Source organism: Hemiscyllium ocellatum, chromosome 17, assembly GCF_020745735.1.
Source record: "Hemiscyllium ocellatum isolate sHemOce1 chromosome 17, sHemOce1.pat.X.cur, whole genome shotgun sequence".
NCBI classification, from domain to species: Eukaryota; Metazoa; Chordata; class Chondrichthyes; order Orectolobiformes; family Hemiscylliidae; genus Hemiscyllium; species Hemiscyllium ocellatum.
The window spans coordinates 3,755,124-3,781,960 of NC_083417.1; the positions used below are offsets into that span (position 1 = coordinate 3,755,124).

A 26,837-nucleotide genomic window follows, 5' to 3' on the forward strand; every position below is an offset into this window, starting at 1 on the left:
GTTGGTGAAAACTCAGTACTGCACAGTAAATAGTACAAGGATAAAAACCACACAACACCAGGTTATAGTCCAACAGGTTTAATTAGAAGCACACTAGCTTTCGGAGTGACGCTCCTTCATCAGGTGGTTGTGGAGGACACAATTGTAAGGTACAGAATTTATAGCAAAAGTTTACAGTGTGATGTAACCGAAATTATACATTGAAAAATACCTTGGTTGTTTGGTGAGTCTTCCATCTGTTCGAATACCATGATAATTTCACTTCTTACATACATAAATCACAAAACTTTTTTAAAAAGTTACATTCTCAGGTTAACTGTAACAATTTGTGTCAGCGCAGATAAGATGTTGAGATGTTGAAGGTGTTAGCCCCCTGTGTTCCCTGTCTGTGCCATAATGCAGATAAATGCGAGGTGCTGCATTTTGGGAAAGCAAATCTTAGCAGGACTCATACACTTAATGGTAAGGCCTAGGGAGTGTTGCTGAACAAAGAGACCTTGGAGTGCAGGTTCATAGCTCCTTGAAAGTGGAGTAGCAGGTAGATAGGATAGTGAGGAAAGTGTTTGGTATGCTTTCCTTTGTTGGTCAAAGTATTGAGTACAGGAGTTGGGAGGTCATGTTGCGGCTGTACAGGACATTGGTTAGGCCACTGTTGGAATATTGCATGCAATTCTGGTCTCCTTCCTATCGGAAAGATGTTGTGAAACTTGAAAGGGTTCAGAAAAGATTTACAAGGATGTTGCCAGCGTTGGAGGATTTGAGCTATGGGGAGAGGCTGAACAGGCTGGGGCTGTTTTCCCTGGAGCGTCGGAGGCTGAGGGGTGACCTTATAGAGGTTTACAAAATTATGAGGGGCATGGATAGGATAAATAGGCAAAGTCTTTTCCCTGGGTTGGGGGAGACCAGAACTAGAGGGCATAGGTTTAGAGTGAGAGGGGAAAGATATAAAAGAGACCTAAGGGGCAACTTTTTCACGCAGAGGGTGGTACGTGTATGGAATGAGCTGCCAGAGGATGTGGTGGAGGCTGGTGCAATTGCAACATTTAAGAGGCATTTGGATGGGTATATGAATAGGAAGGGATTGGAGGGATATGGGCCGGTACTGGCAGGTGGGACTAGATTGGGTTGGGATATCTGGTCGACATGGACGGGTTGGACCGAAGGGTCTGTTTCCGTGCTGTACATCTCTATGACTCTGATTCTAATCTAAAAAAAACGTTAAGAGTCTTACATGGATTCATGCAGTTTTTGAGCAAAGTACAATGTAAATCTGCAAGTAGAAATTCACCCCACAAACGTATATGTGTGTGCGTGTGCATGTGGGTTTGTGTGTGTGTGTGTGTGTGTGTGTGTGTGTGTGTGTCTGGGGTGGGGGTTGTGAGTGTCTGTGAGAGAGTGTGTGTGTGTGTGTGTGTGTGTGTGTGTGTGTGTAAAGAGGTCAATATCTGTGTGAGAGTGCATGTGTGTCTGTGGGAGTGTGTGTGTCTGTAGGAGTGTGAGAGAGTGTCTGTGTATAGGTGTGTATGTGTGTGTATAGGAGTGCCCGTGTGTGTGTGTGCCTGGGATGGGGGATGTGAGTGTCTGTGAGAGAGAATGTATATGTGTGTGTGTGTGTGAGAGTGTAAAGGGGTCTAAGTCTGTGAGAGGGTGCATGTGAGTGTGGGAGTGTGTGTCTGTAGGAGTGTGTGTGAGTGTCTGTGTGCGTATCTGTTTGGAGTGTGTGTGTGTGTGGTACAATGGTGGTCACCTGTAATGTGAGATGAACCCAAGGTCCCGGTTGAGGCCCTCCCTATGGGTACCGAACTTAGCTATCAGCCTCTGCTCGGCCACTTTTTGCTGCTGTCTGTCCTGAAGTCCACCTTGGAGGATGGTCACCGATGGTCCAAGGCTGAATGTTCTGGATCACTGAAGTGTTGCCCAACTGGGAGGGAGCACTCCTGTCTGTTGATTGTTGTGCGGTGCCCATTCATTCGTTGTTGTAGCCTTTGCTCGGTTTCCCCAATGTACCATGCCTCCGGGCATCCTTGCCTGCAACGTATAAGATAGACAACGTTGGCTGAGTCACATGAGTACCTGCCATGTACAAGGTGGGAGGTGTCCCCATGTGTAATGGTGGTATCTATGTCCACAATCTGACACGTCTTGCAGCGTCCACCGTGACAGGGTTGTATGGAGTTGTCCTGAGAGCCAGGCAGCTTGCTATGAATGTAAGTTCTGCATCAGTGGTGCTGGAAGAGCACAGCAGTTCAGGCAGCATCCAATGAGCAGCAAAATCGACGTTTCGGGCAAAAGCCCTTCATCAGGAATAAAGGCAGTGAGCTGGAAGCGTGGAGAGATAAGCTAGAGGGAGGTGGGGGTGGGGAGAGAGTAGCATAGAGTACAATGGATGAGTGGGGGAGGAGATGAAGGTGAGAGGTCAGGGAGGAGAGGGTGGAGTGGATAGGTGGAAAAGGAGCTAGGCAGGTAGGACAAGTCCGGACAAGTCATGGGGACAGTGCTGAGCTGGAAGTTTGAAACTAGGATGAGGTGGGGGAAGGGGAAATGAGGAAACTGTTGAAGTCCATATTGATGCCCTGGGGTTGAAGTGTTCCGAGGCGGAAGATGAAGCGTTCTTCCTCCAGGCGTCTGGTGGTGAGGGAGCGGCGGTGAAGGAGGCCCAGGACCTCCATGTCCTCGGCAGAGTGGGAGGGGGAGTTGAAATGTTGGGCCACAGGGTGGTGTGTTTGATTGGTGCGGGTGTCTTGGAGATGTTCCCTAAAGCGGTCTGCTAGGAGGCGCCCAGTCTCCTCAATGTAGAGGAGACCGCATCGGGAGCAACGGATACAATAAATGATATTAGTGGATGTGCAGGTAAAACTTTGATGGATGTGGAAGGCTCCTTTAGGGCCTTGAATAGAGGTGAGGGAGGGGGTGTGGGCACAGGTTTTACAGTTCCTGCGGTGGCAGGGGAAAGTGCCAGGATGGGAGGGTGGTTGTAGGGGGGCGTGGACCTGACCAGGTAGTCACGGATGGAACGGTCTTTGCGGAAGGCGGAAAGGGGTGGAGAGGGAAATATATCCCTGGTGGTGGGGTCTTTTTGGAGGCGGCGGAAATGTTGGCGGATGCTGTGGTTTATGCGAAGGTTGGTGGGGTGGAAGGTGAGCACCAGGGGTGTTCTGTCCTTGTTACGGTTGGAGGAGTGGGGTCTGAGGGCGGAGGTGCGGGATGTGGATGAGATGCATTGGAGGGCATCTTTAACCACGTGGGAAAGGAAATTGCGATCTCTAAAGAAGGAGGCCATCTGGTGTGTTCTGTGGTGGAACTGGTCCTCCTGGGAGCAGATACAGCGGAGGTGGAGGAATTGGAAATACGGGATGGCATTTTTGCAAGAGATAGGGTGGGAAGAGGTGTAATCCAGGTAGCTGTGGGAGTCGGTGGGTTTGTAAAAAATGTCAGTGTCAAGTCGGTCATCATTAATGGAGATGGAGGGGTCCAAGAAGGGGAGGGAGGTGTCAGAGATGGTCCAGGTAAATTGCTACGAACAATGATCTGTTTGAGGTTTGGCGGTTGTTTAAAGGCGAGCAGTGGAGGTGTGAGGAAGGACTTGGTGAGGTGCTCATCCTCTTTGATAATGTGTTGCACGTCACGAAGAACATGGCGTTGTTTCTCAGCTCCTGGAAAGTACTAGACAACGAAGGGTACCCTGTCAGTTGCAGCACGTGTCTGTCTCCTGAGGAGGTCATTACGGTTCCTTGCTGCAGCACGTCGGAACTGACAGTTGATGAGTTGGGCATCGCACCCCGTTCCTCTGAGGGCATCCTTGAGTACTTCCAAGTGCCTGTCACACACACACACACACACACATCCTCTCACAGACTTAGACCCCTTTACACTCTCACACATACATGTACACTCTCTCACAGACACTCACAAACCCCACTCCAGACAGACAGACACACACACACACAAACCCACATATATGTTTGTTGGGTGAATTTGTACTTGCAGAGTTACATTGTACTTTGCTCAAAAGCTGCATGAATCCATGTAAGACTGTTCTCTCACTCTTTAGATTAGAATCAGTCTAAACATTATGGCACAGACAGGGAACACAGGGGGCTAACACCTTCAACATCTTATCTGTGCTGACACCAATTGTTAGAGTTAACCTGAGAATGTAACTTTTAGAAAAAGTTTTGTGATTTATTTATGAAAGAAGTGAAATTAACATGGTCATTCTAACAGAGAGACTTAACAAAAAAATCAAAGTATTTTTCAATGTCTAATTTCAGATACATCACACTGTGAACTTTTGCTATAAATTCTGTGCCTTACGCTTGAGCCCTCCATTACCACCTGAGGAAGGAGCGGTGCTCCGAAAGCTAGTACTTCCAATTAAACCTATTGGGCTATAACCTGGTGTTGTGTGATTTTTAACTTTGTACACCCCAGTCCAACACCAGCATCTCCGAATCACAGTAAATTGTATTATTCCCAGACACTGGAACTGATTTTCTCCACAAAATGTTTTGTTGCTGGATAAAGGATCGGACAATCCACATTCCTGGAATGGGGATGTGACCCACCCATGCCTCCTCCGAGTCTGAGCTGAACCTGCTAATCTGCAATTAGGAATCGGAAAAATATCAAATTAATACAACACAGACAGAGACTACATGCCTGAAATAACTCCACAGAGGCCATGAGGTGCCGATGTTGGACAGATGAAGGAACAGAGCTCCGAAAGCTAGTGTTTCCAAATAAACCTGTTGGACTACAACCTGGTGTTGAGTGATTTCTAACTTTGTACACAGGCACTCTGTACTAATACATGAAGAGTCCTTCAGAGTTGCCTCTTCAGAGTTAACTCTCAGGGTTTCAGTATTTCTGAGACTCCCCTGTCAGCCAGGACTCCAGATTAACAGCCCCAATCAGTGAACTCCTATTCTATGAGGCCCAGCCCACTACATCCCTCTCTGTCTGAGTCTGGTGCTTTTGTTAGTCCTTCCTCCTGGAGCATTTTCACACTGGGTCAGGTTCCTCTGACTCGGTGTCTGATAAAGGCGCTGTGCAACACACAGGAGGTAGCTTCTTGCATCCAGAGCGTCTCGATAGAATTTTTCTATATCCTTCCAGCAGCAAGGGCATCGAGCTGGTGACATCGATCATGTCCATCTCTGATACCGAGGACTTGTCAATGCTGGACAGAGACGGTGACCCCATGGGTTCCAGCAGCATTTCCCGAGGGTTCCGAGGGGCGGGACAGGGCACGTTCTGATCCTATACTGTTTGTGAGTTTATACTTTCATACGGTCCATGTCCTTGTAGAGGACCGTCTCACCAACCCAAACATTACACATCACTGGTCCTGACCTCACATCGACCACGCCTCTTACCCACACAGGGCCATTTCCCAGGTTCTTACACCGAACTTCATCCCTTGTATCAAACTGTTTCTCTCGCTCAGTGGCATCTTCTGGCTGGCACTGGCGTTCCTGATGCCATTTCACCCTCTGCCCTCCAGGTCCCAGAAGATCAGATTTAACCTGGTGTAGAGTCTTCTGTCCATTAGCAACTCTGTCTGTGCTATCCCTGTAGCTGCAGGAGGGGTGGTCCTATAATCAAACAGGAACCGGGACAGTTTGGTATCGTGTGAAACTGTCGGCTGTTTCTTCAAGTCAGCCTCGAAAGTTTGGACTGTTCTTTCTGCCAGACCATTGAATGATGGATGGTGTGGATATGTCCTTCTGTCAAATCCCATTCAACTTTAGGAAATACCCAAATTCCCTGCTGGGAAACGATGGCCCGTTATCTGTGCCCAATAATTCCAGGAGTCTGTATGTTGAAAAGGATGCTCACAGTTTTTCTATCATCGTCTCTGTATTTGACGAACATATTCTATATACATCCAATCACTCTGAGTGGTCATCCACAATGTCTTAAGAATGTTGAGCCAATGAAAGGACCTGCACAGGTGATGTGTAACCGAGTCCAGGGTTGACCTGCCCATTGCCACAAATGGGAGGGGTAACTGCTGGTGGTAATTTCTGTCCTTGCTGACACCCTGGGCACTGCCCCACCAATGTGACTATGTCTGCATCCAATCCCGACTACTAGACATAACCTCTCAGAAAAATCTTCACTTTGGAAATCCTTGGGGTTCAGCCAGTGTCTGGCAGCGACCTTTACTCAGGACAAACATTCTTGCTACCCTTAATAATATGCCCCCCTCAACAGTGATCTGGTCTCTCTAGGTCAAAAAGGTTTAAATTCTGGTCATGATAGTCCTCTGATGTCCCCCATCACCACCAGCTGTTTCAGTTTTGAAAGAATCGGATATTTCTGTCTCCAAAGTGTGATATTGTTAGCTGCGAGTCAGCTGTGACGGGGAGTATCTTCAGAAAAGTTAATATCATTACAGACTCTTCCACTGGGGGTGCAACTGGTGGTGTATCTGCCAGCAGGAGGTGCCACAGTGCACCCGCACTCACTAGTTGGCCTCCCAGACAGTGTTCCAGCATGTAATTATACACACTCTGTATTATAGCCTGAAGCTGTGGACAGCACTGCCTTGTCGTCTTTAAGCAGACCAAGTAGATGGGGGCGGGGGGGGAGGTTGTGGTCTGTGATTATCACAGATCTTCGTCCATAAAGGTTTTTGTGTGACTTTCTGACTCCAAATATGACCGCCATTTCTTCTTTTTCTATCTGGGATGCTGACGCTCTGTGTTAGCCAAAGTACTAGATGCATACACTACTGGGCGTTGAATTGAATTGAATTTATTGTCCCGTGTACCGAGGCACAGTGAAAAGCTTTGTCTTGTGAGCAATACAGGCAGATCACAGAGTTAAGTAGCATAGATAGTAAATAATAGGTAAACAGCAGCAAAAACCAAAACACAGGTACAGGCAAATGTTAAGGATTTGTGAGTCCATTCAGTATTCTAACAGTAAGGTCACCCAGGGTTCATCTCCACTGGGTCAGCTGTGAGCCAATGCTAACCGGATACCGTACGGTTGCTTGTCAGTACCAACTCTCGCTCAGGATCACAGTGTGCCAACACCTTAGAGGATGATAGCTGTCTCTTCACCTCCCTGAAAGCTACGACTTGGCCATACGACCATTTCCAAGGCTGACCTTTCTTTAAAAGTCAGTGCAAGGGATGCAAGCTTGGAGTAAAAAGCGAGGTCTGCAGATGCTGGAGATCAGAGCTGAAAATGTGTTGCTGGTTAAAGCACAGCAGGTCAGTCAGCATCCAAGGAACAGGAAATTCGACGTTTCAGGCCAGAGCCCTTCATCAGGAATGAGGAGAGTGTGCCAGGCAGGCTAAGATAAAAGGTAGGGAGGCGGGACTTGGGGGAGGGGCGATGGAGATGTGATAGGTGGAAGGAGGTCAAGGTGAGGGTGATAGCCTGGCCTCCAAGCATTCCTGACCTCTCCGCCCCCACCCCACTCCAGCCTATGTATGAACTTTCTGTAATAATTCACCAGCCCAGGGAAAGACCTCAGCTCCAGTACAGACACGGGAGCTGCCCTCAGTTTATCTTCCAACAGGTGTAACCCGGTCTTCTCAACTCGGTAGCCCAAGTAGGTCGGTTGGGGTGCCTGAAATACACTCTTCCCATCGAAGGCATACACCCACCTCAAAGATATGTCAAAGGACAATGTCCAAGTTCTCTAAGTGCTCCTTATTGGTCTTCCCGGTTATTAGGATGACATCCAGATAAATGGTGACTTGGAGCACATTCTACAAGGTTACCCATTATCTGCTGAAAAATTGCACAGGCTGACGATACCTCAAATGGCTGTCTTGTATATTGGCATAAGCCCTTATGGGTATTAACTGTACCATACTTCTGGGAATTTTCATCTAACCACAACTGCAAGTACGCCTTGTTCATGTCCACCTTGTGAAGGTCAGCCCCCTGCCAGCTTTGCATACAAACGTTCTCTGGGAGGGATTGGGTGTTAACCAGCTACAGAAAGCAGTTTACCGTTTGTTTAAAATCCCCACGAGGTGAATCGACCTGTCGGGCTTCACAATTGTTATGACTGGTGCTGCCCATTCCACACTCTAGCCTGGTTTGATGATTCCTTCGTTTTCCAGCCTCCTGGTTTCTGCATCTACTTTTGCCTGGAAAGCAAATGGCTCTGGGTTAGCCTTACAGAATCATGGGATTGCTTCCTGGTCAACATGCAAGGTGGCCTCGGCCCTTGACCTTCCTGAAAATCGATTCCTGATGAAGGGCTTATGCCCGAAACGTCGAATTTCCTATTACTTGGATGCTGCCTGACCTGCTGTGCTTTAACCAGCAACACGTTTTCAGCTTCCTGAAAATCTTCCAGGTATTTAATTAGGACTTCACTCAGGCAGCCATTTTCTAATCGAAAAATGTTGAGCCAATCAAGGTGAATCTTTCTCAACTAATTTTGCACCACCAAATTTGGGCCTGGTCCTTTTACAACAATCAGTGGTAACCAAACCAGCTGCTTCTCAAAAGAGACCGGAACAGAAGTTGTACCATTAAACAGTAAAGGTTCCCCAGTACAGGTTCTCAGTCTAGTCGAAGTCTCATGTAAACTTAAGGGTTGGAGTTCAGAGTGAATTTGTTAAAGATGTCGGGTCCCACCATCACTGATAAGGCTGCGCTGGTATCGATCTCCATTAGAACCAAATGACTGTTTAACCAGACATTTATTTTGATTGGTTCTGATTTGGATGTTGCTAAGCAATTTAATTGTTCCAATCCAGATGTAGGTGGGTTTTCCAGGGTGTGCACTCTCCTGGATACCAACCTATGTGTTCTCTTACTCCATTTAGGTCTAGTGGGACTCATTTACTGTCTCAAGTCCATATACCAGCAACAACTACAATGGCTTGTCAGCCCAGATCCTGAAGAAACTTTAACCATTTTCCTGAGGCTTGGCTTTGTTTTGGAGTTTTGTTGCGAGTGACCGAGAGTCCCTCTGTTCAGAACATGTCCTGAGTCAGGCTATGCAATTGCCTGCCCTCAAGTGGTGTTCCCTAAATTCAGTCGGACTGTCAAGGATGTCCACTTCCGTCGGAATATCCTGCAACACATGTTCCACTTACTGTATTTTCCAAAGATAAAGCCGGTTGTAGTGCCTGTTTGAAGTCCAGTTGGGCTTCAGCTAGTAGGCACTTCTGCACAGTTACATCATTAATCTCATATTCCAAACGGTCTCTCAGCATCTCATTAAATGTTTTCTTTAATAGATATTTTTAATTGAAAAAAAATTTTGAGATTTTTTACAAAATTACAAAAATAGTACAAAATAGTGTATTCCACTTTACAATATCATAACAACACCAATATAGAATTAAGAAAACTAACTAACAATCTATTCTACAAACTACCGAAACACAAAATATTATATCATACATTACCAACAATAAAAAAAATAAATAAGTAAGCAAATAACTAGATACATAATCAAAATAAATTTATATCAAGTCATAACAAAACCCGGATTTATACGGGATTCCTCCTCCTGGGAGCCCCCGAACCAGCCAGGACCATCCCCACGGTTAAACAAAGGCCCTGAACAATGTGGACGATATATCTGTGTCAATGTAGTTCAGAAAGGGCTGCCATGTTCTATAAAATAATTCAGTTTTTTGGTGCACCATATTTGTAAGGAAGTCAAGGAGGATATATTCCATGACGATCCTGTGCCAGTTTGAAAGCCTGGGGAACCCTCGGATACCCAATTCACTGAAATATTTTTCCTCACACAAAAGGAAAGGATAGTGAATAATTTCCTCCCGTTTACATCCAAAGAGGGGAAATTTGGGGAGCCCAGGAGGAGAGACACTGGGTCAACCCAATCTCCATTCCCAAAATTTTTGCCAAGGCATTTGCTACTCTGTCCCAATACCTGCGGATCTTATGGCATGTTCCACGGACAATGAGTGAGGGTAACAACTTTGATTTTGCATCTCGGACACACTGGGGATGCTCCTGCCTTGAACTTTGCAAGTTGTTCAGGTGCCCTGTGAGACTGTGAGTATCTTCAGTTGGATAGCCTGAGTTCTGTTACAGATAGAGATCTTCCTGGCGTTTTCCCAGACATCCTCCCACATCTCTAAGGAGATTTTCATTCCCAATTCTTGACTCCAGGTTTTATATAACCGTTCCATGTCCTTTGATACCTTATTACATAGTAAGTGGTAGAGAGTACTGACTGAGGGCAGACCCATCGGCCGAAGCACTCTCCTTTCCCTATTCAATTTATAAGGATTGATTAGCAGTCTGGTCTTCTTTTGTACGAAGTTTCGTATTTGAAAATACCGAAAGAGGTCCCTGCTGGGCAGTCCAAACTTCTGACACAGCTGTTCGAAGGACATCATGACCGCTCCCTAGAACAGTCTCCCAAACAGGAAATACCTCTGGACTCCCAGGTTCTGAATGCAGCATCAGTCAGCCCTGTCTGGAATCCCAACGTTCCCACTATGGGGGTATAGGGGGAGGGTTTTTGTAGATTACTCTCATCCTGTTGCATTATCCTCCAAGCTTTGATTGTATTTTATACAATAGAGTTTTTACAATAATCCGTAATAACTCTCACCTTGTCCATAAATAGTAAATTGGTGAGGGGACATTTTGATTGGGAGGCCTCATTATCTAACCAGATTGATTTTGGGTCACAAGAGACCCAGTCAGCTACAGAAGATAATAGGGAGCTCAGCTGGTACCTGCTGAAATCCAGAAAATCCAGCCCACCCCTTCCTTGTGGAAGCTGCAGCTTTTCTAATTTAATAAGGGGCCGTCTATGATTCCAAATAAAGGAGCTGAGCCGTCTGTAAAGCTTACACAGCACCTGTCTCGGCAGCGTCAAGGGGAGCATTCTCATCGGGTATAAAAGGCCAGGTAGGATATTCATCTTAACTAAGGCTACTCTGCCTAACCAAGATATTGGGAGATTTTCCCAGCGTTGAAGGTTCTGTCTTATTTTCTCTAATAATTGTGTGTAATTTGCTTTATAGAGATGACCAAATACTGGGGTAATAAAAATACCAAACTACAGAAAACCTCCCAGTGACCACCGAATAGGGAAACGGGATCCATCTGGAAAACTGGATATGCTGGCAAGACCACCCAGCGGCATGGCCTCAGATTTCATAAAATTGATTTTGTAACCTGAGAACATACCAAATAAGTTAACCACCTGAATTAAGTAGGGCACAGGTGTCAATGGGTCATTTAAGAAAAGGATGTCATCCGCATAGAGAGTGATTTTGTGCTTACCTGATCCTACTCCAGAGCCGTTATGTTAGGGTCAGTTTGTATAGCTTCCGCCAGCAGCTCAATCACTAGTGTAAGTAATAATGGTGGGAGAGGGCATCCCTGACGGCAACCTCTGCCAACGCTAAAGCTATTCGAACTTAAACCGTTGGTAATCACAGCTGCTTTGGGATCATTATATAATACTGTAACCCATTTAGTAAAGATCTCTCCAACACCAAACCACTCCAACGTATAAAAGAGAAATGGCCATTCTACCCGATCGAATACCGTCTCTGCCTCTCGGGAGACAACTAATCTCAGTATCGCTCCCTGCTAGCAGGTTTGTACCATATTTAAGACTCTTCTAATGTTATTAGTTGATCTGCGACCCTAGATAAATCCCTTCTGATCCTCTTTTATAACGAATGGTAGAACTCTCTCCAGTCTTAATGCCAACATTTTTGAGAGAATTTTAAAATTCACATTCAACAAAGATATGGGTCTGAAAGAGCAGTCAGCTGGGGCCTTTCCCTTCTTTAAGAAGGTGGGAGGCAACCCTGACAGTTGTATATACATATGCATATCTATAAGTGGCCTGACCAATTCACCTATAAATTCTTTATAGAACTCAACCTGGAATCCTTCTGGTCTGCACGCTTTCCCACTCTGGAGTTGCCTCAGCCCCTCCTGGGCATTCAAGAATGACACCTGCTCTGAGGTTAGGCCCGAGAGGGCCAGATATTTAAAAAAAAGGCTCCTTCTTCCTTGTTCTATCTTCACAGTCCTGCAACGTACACAATTCGAAGTAGAACTTTCTAAAGGCTGCATTGATCATTTTATAATCAGAAGTCAGGGTACCAGCACCCTCTCGAATAGACATAATGGATTGGGGAGCCTTTTTCTCTCTGGCAAGGAATGCTCGATACCTGTCCGGCTTGTCACTGTATTCAAATCATCTCTGCTTCGTAAATAATATCTTTGCTGTTTGAGTAAGTGCGGTATTCAAAGTTGCCCTAAGGGCTGTGATCAGCTGTAGTTTAGTAATGGAGGGTCTATCGACATACACTGTCTCAGCTGCCTTCAGGCGAGCCTCGAGCAGACCCTGTTGTTCTCCCTTTTGTCTTTTCCAGGTCGCCGAATACAAAATAACCAAACCTCGCACGTATGCCTTAGCAGTCTCCCACATCACCGATGGGTTATTGGCCGTGCATGAGTTGATATCCCAGATAGTTTTAAATTCCTGTGAGAAATATTTTATAAACTTAGTATCCTTCAATAGGAGAGAGTCCACATGCCAATGTCGGGAACCTATCTCATCATCACTAGTCTTAACCTCCATATATACTGCGGTGTGGGTGAAAATAGTTATATTTCCTATTTTATGAAAGAATATCGAGTTCAAAAACGTCGAGGGGACTAAAAAACAGATCGATTCTGGTATGGCACTTGTGTGGATTAGAATAAAAAGTAAAGTCTCTACCCTCAGGGTGAAGACACCTCCGCACCAGCCCCAACTCCCTATTCAGATCAGCCAACTGCCTAGGTCTCAGAGATATACCCGTGGAGCTCCTCGGTATCCTGTCCGCCTCTGGGCTGATGATACAATTATAATCTCCCCCTATAATTGTGTGGTGGACCCCGAGAGCCATCAACTTGGAGAATGCTTCTGTTACAAATTAAAAGTGTGTGCCGGGGGGCAATAGAGATTCAAAATCCCATATTCCTCCATATACTAGGGCTTTAATCAACCTATACCACCCGGTCTCATCTTTTATCTGGCTTAGCATTTAGAAGGGAAGATTCTTCCGAATAAGAATGGCCACTCCCGTACCTTTTGAGCTGAAAGATGAAAAGAACACCTGGCCAAATCCACCCTGTTACAGCTTCGAATGCTCCTTATCAAGTAGATGTGTCTCCTGTAGAAGGGATACATCCACCCTTTCTTTTTTAAGACTTGATAATATCTTTTTCCTTTTGATTGGTGAGTGGCTCCCCTTGACATTCCAAGTGCACCACTAAACGAATGGCTAGCCGTGATTGTTCAAGCAAGCCCGAGACCCCCCCCCCCAGGAGGAAGAACCCCAACCAAAAGACATTGAATAAAGACCAAAAACAATTCACATCTAAAAAAAATCTTTAAAACAGTTAAATCAAAACAGCTAAGAACCACTCCTAAAAAAAAGAAACATATTTAAAAGGAGGCTTTCCCCCTTGTCCACAGGAGGCACTGCTACCTTCCAGTAATCCCTCCATGACACCTCCCAGCTAGAGCCATACCCTCAGCCCAGACATTACAAAGTAGAGTAAATAAATGCCAATATCTTATAATATAGGAGTTAAAAGTGGGCGACCAACCCATCCCCTCCACACTATTACCTAGATACACTTAACAAAACAACAACATAAGATAAAAATATATAAAATTACAAAATTACAATCCCAGCAAGTATTAAGCAACAAGAAACAACTCACAAACATCTCCCAATAATTGAAGACACCGCACAAGTTATAGATAAGAATCAAAAGAAAGGATAAAGGCTCGTCTCTGCAGGTAAGTGCCATGGGGCGGCCGTGGACGTCTCTGTTGCAGTGTTGAGGAGGGAGGGGGTGTCCCTGCCTGTTGCAAACTTCGTAAACTTTGTCTTTGGTCATTTTAAAATGCATCAAACTGCTAAAGTTTGATACAGAATGACCAAAGCTGCTGGAAAAAAACTATTTTAAATAATTTAGCAAGTGAGGTGAGGGTGGGTACCCCACTTTGCCTGGGTCCTGGGCAGAGCTCAGCAGACTCAGCCCTACTGGGTTGCTGCCATCTTGGATCTCCATCTCGTTAAATGTTAAAGCAACTTCACATGCCTCTACCAGGCGTCTTAACCTAATCAAATATTCCAATATGGGTTCCCCGTTTCTCGAATTGCTGAGTAAAAGCGATAGTGTGTCATAACTAGAAGAGGCTTGGGGCTGTACTATTCCTTAACTATGTCTGAAAGGTTTTAGTGTCTGATGCCTCAGGGAAAGTTAGGCTCCTTAAAACCGATAAAGCTGTGGGTCCTCAGGCTGTCAGGAAAATCATATATTGCCACAATGTTGTTTGCCTAGAAAACATAATATATTCTTTCCACACACTTGGCTCAGTCCTTGACAGCAGGATCGAGTGAATCATGCTTCTCAAACAAAGGTATGATCTAAGAAATGCTTACCCCAACTTAAAGACAAGTGTTGTGAGTGAGTTTCTTCAGGAACTTACTTTACACTCATCACCACTGACATAACTCCTCAGAGGCCAGTGTCCCATCACCAAGTCACCCTTTATTTACTTTAGTACAGCCTCATTCTGAGTCAGGTACCAGTGTGGCAGTATCTCTGACACTCCTGTTTTTAGCTATCAGCCAGAGCTCCCTGATTGGACAGGTTAACAGAGAACTCCAATTCTGTGATATCCAACCGGCTAACCTGATTGTAATCACTACAAAAAAACATACTATCTGAGTGGTGGAATATTGCAGAAGGAGCCAATGTCTTTGTGCATGAATTACAAACTGTTAGTATGCAGATACAGCAAGTAATTAGGAAAGGTAACAGAATGTTATCACATATCATGGGAGAAATGGAATAAAATGAAGTTATGCTTCAGTTGGACGGGGTTCTGATGAAACCACATCTGGTGTACTCTGCACGGTTTATTTAAGGAGGGATGTAAAGGTGTGGGAAGCAATTCTGAGAGGATTGACAGACTAATATCTGGAATGGGTGGGTTGACATATGAGGAAAGGTTGGACTGACTGTGCCAGTATCTATTGGTGTTTGGAAGAGTGAGGGGTGATTTGATTGAAACATACAAGATCTTGAGGGGTGTTAACACAGTAAATGTGCAGAAGATGCTTCCTGTTGTGAGCAAATCTAGACCTAGGGATCACTGTTTAAAAATCAGGTGTCACCCATTTAAAACCAAGGTGAGTAGACTTGCTGGGATGAAGGGCCTGTTTCCACACTGTAGAGGATCTAATCTAATCTAAAACAGTCTTTTCCTAAAAAGGTGGTGGAAACAAAGTCCTTGAACATTTTTAAGGCAGGCAATGGAGATATTGTTGATAAGCAAGAAATTAAAAGATTATCAGTGGTCAGCTAAAACATGGATTTGAGGTTACAATCAGATTACGCAGGATCCTATTGGGTAGCAGTGCAGAATCAAGCGGCCAAATGGCCTACTCCTGCTCCTAATTTGTATGTAATCCCGCTGGCTTTATCCTAACTCACACCATATCCTATTCTCCACTCACCTCCGAACTTGCTGAGTTACACTTGCTACTGGGTAAACAATGCCTCCATTTTAAAATTCTCAGATACCTGGGCTGCTGTAATTCTCCTGAGAATGAGGAGTTTAATTGTTCAGCGATTAATTGTGTCATCCTGAGATAGTGAAAGAAGGCTTTCTTTCGAAAATAGTTGGAACAAATTAACACATAAAAAATGAATCTTAAGATCAAGGAGATGAAAATGTCTTACCTTGTTCATGTATCTGTGGCGAGGGTTAAAATGGTAAAGTCACCCATAGTCTGAGCAGGTTAGAGGGTTGCTTGCTCATTAGAGAGTTACTACTCCTCAGGTGAGGGGAGCAGTTGAGAAGGAGAGGCTTTCATGCTAACCTCAGCTGGTTAATGAACCCCCTCTGTTGGCATCACTCAGTCCATCCAACCAACTGAGCTAACCAACCCCCTACAAGAATTAAGGCACTTTGGATAGCACAGTAACTAATGATCAGCACTGGTGCCACATAGTGCCAGGGGTCTGAGTTCAATTCCACCCTTGGATGACTGTCTGTGTTAAATTTGCACATTTTCCCTGTGTCTGCGTGGGTTTGCTCCGTTTCTTCCCACAATCCAAAGAAGTGCAGTTAGGTGGATTGACCATGCTAAATTGCCCATTAGTGTCCAGGGATGTGTGGTTTACAGAGATGAGGGTTTGGGTATGGGTAGGATGCTCTTTAGAGTGTCATTGGGCTGAATGGCCTGTTTCCATTCTGTAGGGACTCTTTGGAAATTCTATTTAATTTAAACACTTTCAGCCCAATGTGAGGTAGCCTCTCCCTCCGTGGCTTCAGGTTAATTCTCCTTCACAGTCTATAAAATCCACAAGTCCACTAGGTGGCAGTGTCATTCTGATGTGACCCAGATAATCCAGCAGGTAGGAATTTCAGTTTTTTCCAAAGCAGACTCATATTAGATTAGATTAGATTAGATTACTTACAGTGTGGAAACAGGCCCTTCGGCCCAACAAGTCCACACCGACCCGCCGAAGCGCAACCCACCCATACCCCTAACCTAACACTACGGGCAATTTAGCATGGCCAATTCACCTGACCCGCACATCTTTGGACTGTGGGAGGAAACCGGAGCACCCGGAGGAAACCCACGCAGACACGGGGAGAACGTGCAAACTCCACACAGTCAGTCGCCTGAGTCGGGAATTGAACCCGGGTCTCAGGGGCTGTGAGGCAGCAGTGCTAACCACTGTGCCACCGTGCCGCCCACATACCACCGTGCCGCCCACAATCTGTACAATTAACTCTGTTTAACTTTCCACAGATACTACTAGACCTACAGAGTTTCTCCAGCACTTGTTTTTATTTCAGATCTCCAGCATTTGCAGTAATTGTCTCAGTTACGTTGTAATCCAGAGGTATGTGCTATTGTAATATTGTTGAAAAAGATATTTTTTGCTCTTTCCAGATTCAAGTTATGTGGAGATACTGACCACACTCTGAGGTGGATATTGCAAGATTCTGTTGATTGTACCCATCCAGGAAAGTCCTTCAAATTGCATTCAATCCCTCAACTTTACAAACACTAATTTTAAAAACCATTTCGCATCAAAAAGTACTTAATTCGAGAATTGCTCAAATGATGCATTTTGTTGAAGTATTTCATCTTGCAATCACTAGAACAATTTGCAAGCTTACCAATGTAATGGAAAACAACATTTATATTGTAAGAGAGAGAGTGCTGATTAGTTAGCAAGTGGACTCAAATTGGTTGAGGCGTTGTCAGAGAATGCACCAGTTAATGATGACTGACAGTTAGCGGCTAAGCTTTGTTTAAACTTTAAATGATGCAGGTTTATTCTGGTCAAAGTATTGTTCTGAGAAACAAACCTGACAATGGCTATCATTTAAGGCTGGAGGATTGCATCAGACAACATTTCCTTTTGGCTATATGTAAATATATTACTGACTGTAGCCAATTAGCCAATGCTTGCAAAACTCACAGCATACGATCCAATATTAGACATGGAACACATTACCGCAGAAGGCTGTGGAGGTCAAGTCATTGATTGCATTTAAGACAGAGATAGATAGATTCTTAATTAGTAAGGGGCATAGAGATGTACGGCACAGAAACAGACCCTTCAGTCCTACTCATCCATGACGACCAGATAGCCTAAATTAATCTAATCCCATTTGCCAGCACTTGGCCCATATCCCTCTAAATGCTTCCTATTCATGGATCCATCCAGATGCCTTTTTACTGTTGTAACTGTATCAGCATCCTCCACTTCCTCTGGCAGCTCATTCCAGACATGCACCACCTTCTGCATGAAAAAAATTACCTCTCAGTTCCTTTTTAAATCTTTCCCCTCTCACCTTTACACTTTCTAGTTCAGATTTTGTGGTGTTCATTTTGCAATCATTTAGTCTAATTGCACATCCTTAACCACATCTAGGGTCAGTTTGATCAGTTGACTGGACAGACTGTTAGCAATATCTACAGTGTGGGTTCAATTCGTTTGCTGGCCGAGTTTACCATGAAGGATTCTCCTTCTCCACCTCTCCATACCTCTGAGGCATGGTAATTCTCAGGTTAACCACTAGTTGTCTCTTTCTCTTTCTCTCTTTCTCTGTCAAAGACCAGCTCTATGATTTGATATGATTTATTATTGTCACATATACCAAGATACAGTGAAAAGTTTTGTTTTGTGAGCAATACAGGCAGATCAGACAATGTAAAGATCACAGGGTGATAGAACAGAGCAAGGAATATAAAGACATTGCTGCAAAGAAGGTGCTCAAAAAGTAAGATCAACATTAGATTTGAAATTTGAGAGGTCCCTTCATAAGTCTAATAACAGTGGGAAAGATAATGGCGACTTTTACCTTAACCACTGTGTTGTCATGCCTATTCACTCAGATCTCAGACATTCTTTAGAGAGCACTACTTCATTTCTGTCAATTTGTTTGGAATAATGTTGAATAATATTGAACTAACACTTGGAAATGGTAAATGGAAATAACAGGATCTGTTACTTGCTGGCCTTTAACATTTTACTGGCCAACATGCTACAGAAGCTTCAATAGGCCAAACAATCTCTTTACGTTCCTGATTGAAGCAAAAAATGCTGGAAATCACAACAGGTCATGGATGTAGGTTTGTTTGTTGAGCTGGAAGTTCATTTTCAGACATTTTGTCACCATACTAGGTAACATCTTCAGTGAGCCTCCAAATGAAACACTGTATCCGCCACAAGTTCACCTGCACCTCCACACACATCATCTATTGCATCCGCTGCACCCGATGTGGCCTCCTCTATATTGGGGAGACAGGCCGCCTACTTGTGGAACGTTTCAGAGAACACCTCTGGGACACCCGGACGAACTAACCCAACCACCCCGTGGCTCAACACTTTAACTCCCCCTCCCACTCCACTGAGGACATGCAGGTCCTTGGACTCCTCCATCGCCAGAAAATAACAACACGACGGTTGGAGGAAGAGTGCTTCATCTTCCAGCTGGGAACCCTCTAACCACAAGGGATGAACTCAGATTTCTCCAGTTTCCTCATTTCCCCTCCCCCCACCTTGTCTCAGTCAAATCCCTCGAACTCAGCACCGCCCTCCTAACCTGCAATCTTCTTCCTGACCTCTCCGCCCCCACCCCACTCCGGCCTATCACCCTCACCTTGACCTCCTTCCACCTATTGCATCTCCATCACCCCTCCCCCAAGTCCCTCCTCCCTACCTTTTATCTTAGCCTGGTGGACACACTTTTCTCATTCCTGAAGAAGGGCTTATGCCCAAAACGTCAAATCTCCTGTTCCTTGGATGCTGCCTGACCTGCTGCGCTTTTCCAGCAACACATTTTCAGCACTGGTGGTATAGTCTACTTTCTGTTTGAGTTTCCTTGGGCTGGTGACATCATTTCCTGTGGTGACATAATTTCCTGTGGTGATGTCATTTCCTGCTCTTTTTCTCAGGGGATAGTAAATGCGATCTAAGTCAATGTGTTGTTTATAGATTTCCGGTTGGAATGCCATGCTTGTAGGAATTCTTGTGCATATCTCTGTTTGGCTTGTCCTAGGATGGATGTGTTGTACCAATTTTAGTGGTGTCCTTCCTCATTTTTATGTAAGGATACGAGTGAGAGTGGGTCATGTCATTTTGTGGCTAGTTGATGTTCATGTATCCTGGTGGCTAGTTTTCTGCCTGTTTGTCCAATGTAGTGTTTGTTACAGTTCTTGTAAGGTATTTTGTATATGACATTAGTTTTGCTTGTTGTCTGTATAGAGTCTTTCAAATTCATTAGCTGCTGTTTTAGTGTGTTGGTGGGTTTGTGGGCTACCATGATGCCAAGTCATCTGAGTAGTCTGGCAGTCATTTCTGAGATGTCTTTGATGTAGGGAAGAGTGGGCTAGGATTTTTGGACGTGTTTTGTCTGCCTGTTTGGGATCGTTGCTCAGAAATCAGTAGGTGATTATAGAAGCTACAAATCTTCTCAAAACTCACTATCACAACAGATCAGCCAGCCTCAATGCAGAAAGAACAAGCTAACATTTCGAGTCTGTGATATGGAGGAGCCAGTGTTGGACTGGGATGGACAAAGTTAAAAATCACCAGGTTATAGTCCAAAAGATTTATTTGGAAACACTAGCTTTCGAAGTGCTGCTCCTTCACCAGGTGGTTGTGGAGTATAAGATCAAAAGACACAGAATTTATAGCAAAAGATTACAGTGTCATGAAACTGAAATGATATATTGAAAAAACCTGGATTGTGAAGTCTTTCATCTTTTAGAATGGGTTGCAAGTTTTGGTTCATTAATATGCAAATCCCAGAATTTCTTTTAAGTCACCTTCTTGAGATAACTTAAGGTTTTATAACAAAAGATGACATTTCAGTTCAGACAATGCATTAAAGATGGGAGGTCAGAGTCTGTTTGTATCCCAATCTTGAGTCAGACTGGTTCTATTTCCAAAGTAGAATTTACAAAATATCACGTGTGACTGCTATAAATTCTGTGCCTTATGATCTTATACTCTACAACCACCTGATGAAGGAGCACCGCTCTGAAAGCTAATGCTTCCAAATAAACCTGTTGGTCTATAACCTGGTGAGCACCGCCCTCCTAACCTGCAATCCTCTTCCTGACCTCTCCGCCCCCACCCCACTCCGGCCTATCACCCTCACCTTGACCTCCTTCCACCTATCCCACCTCCATCGCCCCTCCCCCTAGTCCCTCCTCCCTACCTTTTATCTCAGCCTGCTTGGCTCTCTCTCTCTTATTCCTGATGAAGGGCTTATGCTCGAAACGTCGAATTCTCTATTCCTGAGATGCTGCCTAACCTGCTGTGCTTTGACCAGCAACACATTTGCAGCAGTTGTGTGATTTTTAACCATTTTGAGTCTAGATGACTCTTCGTTAGAGCACACCAGCTGTGATCTCCAGCATTTTTTGATTTTAGTAGGTTCCAGCATCTGCAGTAATTTGCTCCTACATTGTGTTTTTACATTCCTGACTTAGCTTGTGTAATCATTGCTAGATGGGAAGGTGAGTAAAACTGTTCTGAGAAAGGAGCATTCAACCTGAAACATTAACTCTGATTTCTCTCCACAGATGCTGCCAGACCAGCTGAGCCTTTCCAACAATTTCTGTTTTTGTCTCTTATTTCCAGTATCTTTTGGTTTTTAGAACATCATCTTCCCATGTTTTGAGGCTTTGGTGAGAACCATTTGAGACCAATGTTACAAAAGCCCCCCCCCCCAAAATAAGAAATATCAATGTTCAATTGACTACGCTAATTGTAAATCCATGCTGGAACTATGTACTGAAATCTCTTCTTGCCCACTTTTCATCCTAAGCCATCCAGCATTCTTCCAGTATTCTTCTCGGGGTCAATGGGACTTGTTCAGTTCAGGAAATCTGGTTGGCATAGACAGTGTTGACCAAAGGGTCTGTTTCCATGCTGTATGACTCTGACTCTATGATTCAAAAAGACCTTGTAGCTGCCCCTTTAATAGAGCTGTGGACCCTCACCCTTGAGAGACCGATGAGAACTACAACTCCCAGAACACACCATGCTACACATGCGCACTAGGACATTAACGTTTTCAGCGATTGACAGTAATTTTTGGAATTTTACAACAGTGTCGCGGGAAAGAGATAACAAAAAAACGAAAGAATGCAGCTATTATAATTTCTACTCTAATTGATTTCTTTCTTTTGGAGAAAAAGTTTCTGCCGGTTTGTTCCCAACGTAATTTCCTGTTCGGCTGCGCTTGGTAACGGACGAGTCCAATATCGGACCCAGGTGGGGGGAGTAAACAAGAGGGAGGTAGCAAGAAATCAGGGTTTCTGTTCCCGGATGCCCTAATATCATAGGCTACATGATTAATATATTAAAGGTATAATCTAAACGATTGGCTGCATGTTTGGGTTTTGGTAATAGGGAGTAAATGCGGACGAGCTAAGAGCCAAGTACCCCCTAAGTGGAATGGAGGAGCCCAGTTTCCAGCCGGCCGCCGTGCGCGTTCCCGTCAGGTAGTAGCGGGGGCGCGCTGGGAGGTCCGGGAAACGGGAACGCGCGGCGGCGTTCGCGGGAACGAGCGGCGGCAACAGGAGAGCGAGACACGGCGGCCAAGCCTTCCGGAGCCGCAGAACCGGAGCCCGAGAGGCGAGGAGGTAGGGCCCGGGGGCAGGGGGAGGGATGTGGGGGGAGGGGATGGGGATGGGGTGGGTGCAGGAGGGTTCAGGGAAGAAGAGGATTGTCAGGATGAGGTGAGGGTGAAGGTAGGTTTGGGGGGGGGGTGAGGGTAGGGTCTGGGTGCTGATCGGAAGGGGCTGTCAGTGAGAGGGGAGTTGGGGGGGGTGGTGTGAGTCTGGACAGGGGTGTGGTGGGGAGTCACTGTCTGTGGTCTCAGGGTCTGGGAGAGGGTTAAGTGGCCCTCCAAAGGAGGGGAGGGGGGGGGGGGGGGGAGGGAGGTGGAGGATGTGTTATTGGTTTGGGGGGGGAGGGGGCGTCAATGCTTGAGCAGGGGAAGGGCTGAGGGTCAGGGTCTTTGGAAGGAAGAGGATCTTGGTGGAGGGGGGAAGTTCAGAGCTTTTATGGGATGGGAAAGATTGATGTTTGGGATCAGGATCTTGAGGGTGTTTTTTTTGGGTGAGGGTATCCCAGGGATTAGGTGGTCAGGACGTAGGACTGAGGGTTTAGGTTTTCAGCACATTTATGATGTTGGGGATGGTGGTGTTTGGAGCAGAACTGTATTAGGGAGAGAATATTGGGGTAAAAAAAGGGATGTATCAGGGAGGGAGTGAGTTGAGGTGTTCATTTATCTATAGAGATGATCAGTATGTGTGCAAGGGTGGACAATTGGGGCAGTGGGAAGAGGAGAACACTGGGTTCAATTACTCACTGTGTCCCTTCACTGAGCCTGAGCCACCTTAGGAGCAGTGAGCTGGTAGGTATTGGAAGCGAGAGGTTTATGTCACTGTCTCCTTCCACAAGCCCCACCGCCATCTCTCTCCAGTAATTTAGTACTGGGTGTGGGAGAGTGGTGGGTGTGTGTGCGTGCATACAGAGAGACCCTTGAAACCATTAGCTGGTAATTTGTATTCCAAGTCCACCTTTCAGGAGCTACTGCTGCTCCAGGTGTGGAGAAGACAGTGATAGACATAATTGTTTTTTCTAAATGAGATACAGTATGCCAAATATATATTTGGGTTGTCTATTAGCTAAGCAAAGTGATGATAATTGAATGTGAGTTGGTCTTGTTTATGATGGTTCATGATAAGTCGACCGAGTGAGGAAGGGATTCCCCCCATGAATGACAAAATAATTCTTGTTTTTGTTGCAGTGCTGATGAGGGGAGATATGTGGCTAGAACAGGTGGATTTGTTTTGGTTTTCTGTGAAAGTGTGGTTTGTTGTATCGTCAAACTGCTTTATGATTCTGCCTGTCAGTTCATTGTTCTGCAATCTGATTCAGCTACGTTTTAAATATTCTTATCTATGAAGATTTGCTTGGAGAATCACAAACTGTTATCCTTTTTCTCATTCTGTACTTTTGTTTAGGTTTCGCAGTTCTGATTGTTCATGGTTTGTCAACATATGGAATTTTTTTTGCGATACCACTGAACTGTTTGAAGTATTTACGTAGAACAGTTATACAAAATAATACTGATTGTGGGCTGCAATTTATTTTCTGATGAATTTTGAGTCTTCCCCAGGGCATAGTTTTATTGGGATGCTGCGGAATGTTGGTCTGGATTGTAGTGGCTTGTGCGCATTCTTGAGGTGTGATATCATGAGGTGAAGATTTTTTTTGCTGTTTCAGATTGGAGCTTTGATTTTATTCATTTGCCCTCTCCAGCTCTCCCAACACAACTCTTAAAACTCTTAAATTATATCTTGGTTTTGAAGGTTGTAGGCATGATCTGGCTGAGGTAAATTTATAAGATGTTTAAGGTTTTGATAGTTTCTGTTTATCCACTCTATTTCCTCTGCTCTTTTCAAGACAAAAGGGAAATACTGAAACATACTTTTTGATCTCCTAAATGATCAAATTCTATTTTCTTTTGAAAGGGTAAGTGAAATTTTGGAATTCTCTTCACAAAAGGCTCTGGGTACTAGAGATTTCAAGGTTGAGATAAATAGATGTTTGTTGGTTGTCGAGGGGTCTGGAACAAAATTGGAATTAAAGTACAGATCAGCCAGGATCCAGATAGATAGTGGAACAGGTTCAAGGGGCTCCTACGTTACGTTCCCCATTTTATTCATAAGGGACTGTTTCCATGCTGTACATCTCTATGACTCTGATATATTCCATTTAGTGTCTATGGCCTAAAAAGAGACCAATTTATTCAGCTATTCTTTGCTGGCATATCATAGCTCAATGGTTAGCACTGTTGCCTCGCAACACCAGGGACCCGGGTTCGATTCCCACATCGGACGACTGTCTGTGTGGAATTTGCACGTTCTCCCCGTGTCTGTGTGGGTTTCCTCTGGGTGCTCCGGTTTCCTCCCATAATCCAAAAATGTGTGGGTCAGGTGCATTGGCCATGCAAAATTGCCCATAGTGTTAGGTGCATTAGTCAGGGGTAAATGTAGGGTCTGGGTGGATTACTGTTTGGAGGGTCAGTGTGGACTTGTTGGGCTGAAGGGCCTGTTTCCATACTGTGGAGAATCTAATCTAAAGGTGAGCATTTTATTTGTAAATGTCTATCTGGATTTCCATGCTTACTGTCAATTTGTGTAAAATGGTGGTTGCTTCTTTAGAAAATCCTGCAGTTCAATAAATACAGGGAGTGTAGGATATTTGGAGGAGGTTGCAATGCCAGAGCAGTTAGTGCATTTTGCTAGGGGCTCACTGTGTGTTTATTTGCACTTTCAGAGTAATAGAGACTTGAAATAGTAACTAACCCTGTCTGCAAAGGCATTTCTTTGTCAGTGTAGGCACATTGCATAAGGACTTAAGGAGAGAGACTGCACTGTATTGTGGCTTCAGTCTACTATGCTGAACATGCAGATATGCTGTATCCAAACTGGACACCTTGGGTACAGACTTTATTGGCCAGATGAAAATGGTCACCATTAGTGTCTGCATTATATGGTGTAATAAGCACTTGTACAGAAAAAAGGTTCAAAGGTATGATATTGTCTCTTGTTAATCAAACTGATCTCTCTGTCTTCTCTCTATTTTGATAAAGAGAAAGAAACAAATGCAGTGTAGGGAAAAAAAACTTCTCTTAGGGTGGAGTTTGGATGTGGGGTGCACAGCCTGAAAATGTGTGGAGGCAAGTTCTATTGAGGAATGAAAGAGGGAATTAGTTTCTGTTTGAATTATTATGTGCAGGATAATGGGGAAAAGGCAGGATAATGGCACTTAGTCATGAGGTTCATTTGGAGAGCCAGTGTAGATTCAGTCGGCTGAATGGCTACCTCCTCCATCCTAATGAATCTGTGAAAAGCAGCCAGACTTTCCATGCCTGATCATTATTTGAGTGCTAGTACTGTTTAGACTAACCTGTTGTGTAGCCATTTCAACAGGTGCCAGACGTGCATCAGGCTTTATGCCAACAATTCCTGTATCTGTCAGTGAGGGCGAAAGAAAGATGGGAACTTGAGGTCATCTTGAAATCTGGGGGTTGCCTGTATCCAACTTGCACCAAGTCTTTTGGCTGTGAATTGCTGTGCTCCCTTAACACTATTGGCTCTTGGCAAAAGTGAGGACTGCAGATGCTGGAAATCAGAGTTTAGATCAGAGTCGTGCTGGAAAAGCACAACAGGTCAGGCAGCATCTGAGGAGCAGGAAAATTGACATTTTTGGCAAAAACGTCGATTTTTTCTGTTCCTCGGATGCTGCCTGACCTGTTGAGCTTTTCCAGCACCACTCTGATCTAAAGTATTGGCTCTTGGTCTGGCAACATTTTAAAAATTCTCATCCTTGTTTTTAAAGCCCTTCGTAGTCTCACTCCTCCCTATTCTCTGTAATCACAAATAGTTGATATCCTTTATAGTTTGAGTTCCTCCAATTTAAGCTTCCACCATCACTGACTTCAACCACTTGACCATTGGCAGCCATAGCCTCAGCTGTCTGGATGTTGAACTTTATAATTTTCCCCTTAAATCTCTCCTTTCTGACAACATGGGACTTAAAACCTACCTTTTTGACCAGCCTTTTGGTTACATGCCCTGATATCACCCAATGTGACTCTATCATGTTTTGTTCTGATGGCTTGTTCTATTTTGTGAAAACTGTCACATTACTGCTCCTCGGATGCTGCTTGAACTGCTGTGCTCTTCCAGCACCGCTAATCCAGAACATGAAGATAGTGGTTTAGGTGGAAATCAAAACGCTGACTTATTGCTTTCTTGTTTTGAAATGAAGTGGACCAGGAGCAAGCACTTCAGCAGCCCATTTGCCTTTCTCATGTTGCATTTCTCACGGTTCTGTGAGGAATAAATTTCAATTCCCATAAAAATACCTTGGAATACTGTTATGCTTTTAACCTGTACTGGGTCTCGTAATGTTCATTTGAGATTTATGTATAATAGAATATGTTGCTGTTGTGAATGCTGAGCATAATCCCTGAAAACATGCCGATGTCTTTGGCTACAAAGCTCTTACTTTGCATCTGGACTTCACAAACTCAGTCTAATTATGGAATGATGGTGTGGTGGAGTCTGGAAACTGTCGTGTTATGTTAATTTCTTATTGGGCTTTTACCTTGGCTGATTCGTTGCTTTATGGGAGAATAAGAAGTTCTCTTGTAGCGAGTTTGTGAAATGACTGTGTTCTGTGACAGTAACTGTTCATTCTGCTCAAAGTGTTCTCACTGTTTTGAT

The 26,837-nt window shown here is 44.6% G+C and overlaps 1 protein-coding gene and 1 long non-coding RNA gene across 3 annotated transcripts in view; one reads left to right on the forward strand and one right to left on the reverse strand.

Moving 5' to 3' along the window:
• Nucleotides 1–88: 88 nt before the first annotated feature.
• LOC132823624 (uncharacterized) lies at nucleotides 89–19,397 on the reverse strand. Its single transcript, XR_009645570.1, has 3 exons — nucleotides 19,241–19,397; nucleotides 7,975–8,114; nucleotides 89–2,028 (listed from the first exon to the last, which is right to left on the reverse strand). It is a non-coding gene; the product is annotated as an uncharacterized LOC132823624 (long non-coding RNA).
• Nucleotides 19,398–22,092: 2,695 nt separating this feature from the next.
• LOC132823857 (granule associated Rac and RHOG effector protein 1-like) overlaps nucleotides 22,093–26,837 on the forward strand; it is a 220,674-nt gene continuing 215,929 nt past the window's right edge. For both annotated transcript variants that reach the window (XM_060837923.1, XM_060837924.1), the window contains exon 1: nucleotides 22,093–22,175. The gene's annotated coding sequence lies outside the window, so the exon portion shown is untranslated. The remainder of the gene's footprint in view (nucleotides 22,176–26,837) is intronic.